This window comes from Boleophthalmus pectinirostris, unplaced genomic scaffold (assembly GCF_026225935.1).
Source record: "Boleophthalmus pectinirostris isolate CB_2022bp ecotype Guang Dong unplaced genomic scaffold, ASM2622593v1 HiC_scaffold_8, whole genome shotgun sequence".
Classification (NCBI taxonomy): domain Eukaryota; kingdom Metazoa; phylum Chordata; class Actinopteri; order Gobiiformes; family Gobiidae; genus Boleophthalmus; species Boleophthalmus pectinirostris.
Window position 1 is genome coordinate 1414783 of NW_026571515.1, and position 5035 is coordinate 1419817.

A 5035-nucleotide genomic window follows, 5' to 3' on the forward strand; every position below is an offset into this window, starting at 1 on the left:
GCTCACGGGAACAATGCTCGATTTTCAGGCTATGAAAATTAAAAGAACTAAAAATGAATAAATGTAAGATTAATAAGCTGATGAATTCTGTATTGTGGAACATTACAGGTTAACACGAACATCTCCATGGAGACGAGCAGGTACCAGACAGAAAAGTAACATGAGTCTGTTGTCGTAAATCCTGTCTTCCTCCTCCTCCTGTCCTCCTCCTCCTCCTCCCCTCCTCCTCCTGTCCTCCTCCTCCTCCCCTCCTGTCCTCCTCCTCCTCCTGTCCTCCTCCTCTCCTCCTGTCCCCCCCTCCTCCTCTCCTCTTCCTCTCCTCCTCCTGTCCTCCTGTCCTGTCCCCTCCTCTCCTCCTCCTGTCCTCCTCCTCCTCCTCTCCTCCTGTCCCCCCTCCTCCTTCCTCCTGTCCCCCTCCTCCTCCTGTCCTCCTCCTCTCCTTCTCCTCTCCTCCTCCTGTCCCCCCTCCTCTCTTCCTGTCCTCCTCCTCCCTCCTCCTCCTGTCCTCCTCCTCCTCCTCCTCCTCCTCCTCCTCTCCTCCTCCTGTCCTCCTGTCCTCTCCTCCTCCTGTCCCCCTCTCTCCTCTTCCTGTCCCTCCTCCTCTCCTCTCCTGTCCCCCCTCCTCTCCTCCTCTCCTGTCCTCCCCTCCTCTCTCCTGTCCCCCTCCTCCATCTGTCCTTCTCCTGTCCCCGCTCCTCCTCTCTCCTCCTCCTGTCCTCCTCCTCTCTCTCCTGTCCCCCCTCCTCTCCTCCTTCCTGTCCCCTCCCTCTTCCTGTCCCCCTCCTCCATCTGTCCTTCTCCTGTCCCCGCTCCTCTCTCCTCCTCCTGTCTCCTCCTCTCCTCCTCCTGTCCCCCCTCCTCTCCTCTTCCTGTCCCCCCTCCTCCCCTCTTCCTGTCCCCCTCCTCCATCTGTCCTCCTCCTGTCCCCCCCTCCTCTTTCTGTCCTCCTCCTCTCCCCTCCTCCTCCTCCTGTCCTCCTCCTCCTCCTCCTGTCCAACCTTAATTACAATAATTAGCTGGTGCGTCAGCAGGTCAGCTGATGGTTTTGTAGTTACATACAGTTTTGAACAGATCACATAGCAATTCTGATAATCTTATATTGTGCAATGATTAAACATAGATTAATAATTTTGTGGACTTGATGTGTTTAAACATAGATTAAACCTTTAAAAGACTTAATGTCTTGTGACCCAAAAAATTCTATCACACCCTACTCTCCCCCTCCTCCCCTCCTCCTCCTCCTGTGGTTTGACACTCACCTGGTTTCACACTTGGGACACTCCAGCCCGTCTTTTGTCCTGTAAGTGTAGGGACATGTGGAGCTGCTAACAAAAGGCAGCAGTGTGACCTGTCCACAAACACAAAGACCCAGGATCAGTGACAGTCTCTATGTTCTATTTAAGCTGCAGCCTCAAGAACAAACGGAGGCTAAATTAAGCAGAATTTCTTTAGTTTAATTGTATTAAATGTTCTTCTTAATCTATTTGGAAAAGAAGAAACTGCAGACGTGGACAAAATTGTCGGTCTCCTCTGGCAATGAAAGAAAACAATGGTCACTGAAATAACTTGAAACTGAGAAAAGCAATAAATAAATAAAAATGTGGTTAAGCAGAATTATTAAAAAAAACAAAATAATGAAACCGGCCTGGACAAAAATGATGGTTCCAATAACTTTATATTTTTTACACAAACTTTTGAGGCAAATTCTGCAAACAAACAATTTCTGTAACTGTCAGTGAAACTTCTGCTCTGTACAACAAACTGTTCTAGTCTCAGGTTTGAAGGTTCCTTCTCCAGACGCATGTTTCAGCTCCTTTCACAGATGTTCAGTAGGACTGAGATCTGGACTCACAGAAGAACAGTCCAGAACAGAAGAACGCTCCAGAACAGAAGAACAGCTCCAGAACAGAAGAACGCTCCAGAACAGAAGAACAGAAGAACATTCCAGAACAGAAGAACGCTCCAGATCAGTCCAGTGTTTTGTTCTTAGTCGTTCTTGTGTGTTTTTCTCTGTGTGTTTTGGGTCATTATCATGTTGAAGACTCTTGATCTACGACTGAGACCAAAACTTTCTGACACCAGGCGACACATTTTGTTCCAAAACACCTTGACAGTTTTGAGATTTCGTTGTATTTTTCACAGATTCAAGACGCCCTGTGGCAGATGCAGCAGAACAGCCCCAGAACCAAACCAAGCCTCCTCCGTGCTTCACAGTAGAGACAGTGTTCTTTTCTTGGTCTGCTTCATGTTTGTGTCTGTGAACACAGAGCTGATGTGTCTTGCCAAAGTGCTCCAGTTTTGTCTCATCTGTCCAAAGGACATCAACATTTTTGTCCACGTCTGTAAATCTTACCATAAGAAGAGGGACAGCCTCGTGGATTTTCATAGTGTCTATTGGAACTTGTGTTCATGGTGTAAAGTTCTTTTGTTGAGCAGGAAAATCTGAAATATAAACAAAAAACAACAAATAGTATTAGAGACTCCAGAGTTAAGACCCAATAAAAAACACCACACCTCCATCACATTATTTATAGAAACAGCTGCAGCCGAGTCTCCACAGATCAGACTGGTAACATGAGGCTCTGAGTCAGACTCATGATTATACTGTTCTACCGTCACCATGGCAACACATGAATCAACTCATTAAACAGCAACAGTTTACATCAAACACTTGGATCCTGCTGATTTAAATTAAGATTAAGATTTTTAAAAATGCTATTTAAGAAAAAAAAAAACTTTACAAATGACTCAGATAAAGGATGCAGAGAGTCGCTCAAAAATAAAATGTACATTTTATGTAACCACACTAAATACTAGCAAGTGAGTCTTTATTTATACAGCACTTTTCACAGACATTTTTGTCACAAAGACGTTTTACAGAACATTATTCAGCTTTATTCATTCACTCTACACCTGCTGATGGTAAACTACTATTGTAGCCACAACTGCCCTGGGGCAGACTGACAGAAGCACGGCTGCCATGCCAATCAGTGCCATCGGACCCTCCGACCACACACACCACTTTCATACTAGGCAATGTGCGTGAAGTGTTTTGCCTAAGGACACAACAACAGTTATTCCCACTGGTGCCTCCTATGGCTCCTGATTTTCCCAGAGTCTCAGTCCAAGTCCAGACCAGGACCAGACCTCTGAGCTCCTGAGATCTGACGGGGTCAGGCTTTTACAAACCGGTATGACCACAAATGCACACTGCATGCACACACACACAAACTGTAGAGGAAACAAAATGTGCTGTGGGAGGTGCAAACACACATTACAAAATACCAGAGGACCTCCTACCGGTTTTACAGCTTTGGGCTGGGAACAATGTGGACAGTGAGAAGGATCTTGTTCAAATACAGGAATTGTCATAAAATCTCCAAAAAGAAAACTCAAAGGTTGCACCTGATCATTTCTATAATAATAATAATAATAATAATAATAACAATCATTTCATTTATACTGCGCCTTTCAAGATCCCTAAAGCCCTTTACATTTCATTATTCATTCACTCCACAATCATTGGTGTAAACTCTTATTGTAGCCAAAGCTGCAACTTCTGTGGATTAAAACTCAAATCTGTGTTTGTTACAGGGAAGCTGGTTTTCTCTAGGGAGGTTTCCGCTACTGCAAACATTTGTATCACCACACCTCACGATTATTACACACATGTCACCAACAAAACAGAAGAAAAAAATAATAATGATAAATGTAATGGATAAGCCCTGACTGAAAGATAAACAAACAAATATAAAGCCAATAAAGTCAATTCTGAGTGACACAGTTCAAAGAAAACTGTTAAAACATCAAAAAAACAAAAAATAGAAAATCAAAATACCAAATAAAAATAATCAAACAAAAAATAAATAAAATAAAATATCACAGCTTTACAGATCATTATTCATTCACTCCAGACCCGGTCATGGTTAGATACTACTGTAGTCACAACTGCCCTGGGGCAGACTGACAGAAGTGAGGCTGCAAATCTGCACCATCAGCTCCTCTGACCACCAACACACACACACACACACACACACACACACACACACACACACACACACACACACACACACACACACACACACACACACACACACACACACACACACCACTTTCATACTGAGCAATGTGGGTGAAGTGTCTTGCCTAAGGACACAAGAACAGTTTTTGTGACTGGCGCCTCCTGTGGCTCCTGATTTTCCCACGTTTCCCAAGTCCAGATCAGACCCGGACCTGCTGATCCTCTGAGATGTGACAGGATCAGACTTTGGTCTTGTACCTATTTGTGTAATTGTGTAAAAAATCTGTCTTTGCCTTTTTTGTTTTTGTTCTGCGTCTTTCTCACTTTTATTTGATGATGTTTTTTTCTTTTGGTTCTGATTCAAGTTTTCTCGTTTGCACTTCCTGTATCTCTGAGTCTAATCTGGAAACAGTCGTGGGGTGGGCGGGTTGTGGACTATTTCATCAGCCAATGGGAATGCACCCCGGCTCTGTGTCATACAGTCACAACTACACCCACCTGTCACGACTAAGGAACGATTAATCAGAAGAAAACAGCATCAAACAAAACTGAGGAACAACAATAAAAACTAAATGTTTCCAAAGAGACAAAGACACATATTTTATACGATTACACAAATGATTTGATTGCAAATGTATTTTATTTCGATTTATACTTTTTTGCTTGGTGTTTTAAAGCGTTCTTTGAACAGTCTGATTCAAAATAGATTCCATAAAAACTAACTACATTAAACCCTACACAAAACATCCAAATAAAACCCAAAACCGTCTGAAACAGACAAGTAAATGTGGTGTTAATAACAACATGATCTGGTAAATTAAAAAGTACCTAAAGATAACCTAAACTGTACGTATAAACTTGTACAGTCAGGATTTTAACACAGAGACTAGAAGAACACAAACAAAAGATAAAACACGTCCAATACAAAACGCACAACACGAAACTCTTACCGGGTTTGCAGCGTTGGAGACATGTGAGGATGATTGTATGCTCCAGTCACTGCATTTACTGGTA

At 43.2% G+C, this 5035-nt stretch overlaps 1 long non-coding RNA gene across 1 annotated transcript; it reads right to left on the bottom strand.

Moving 5' to 3' along the window:
- Positions 1 to 1241: 1241 nt before the first annotated feature.
- Positions 1242 to 5035, bottom strand: LOC129412425 (uncharacterized). Its single transcript, XR_008633723.1, has 3 exons — positions 4972 to 5035; positions 2354 to 2442; positions 1242 to 1348 (listed from the first exon to the last, which is right to left on the bottom strand). It is a non-coding gene; the product is annotated as an uncharacterized LOC129412425 (long non-coding RNA).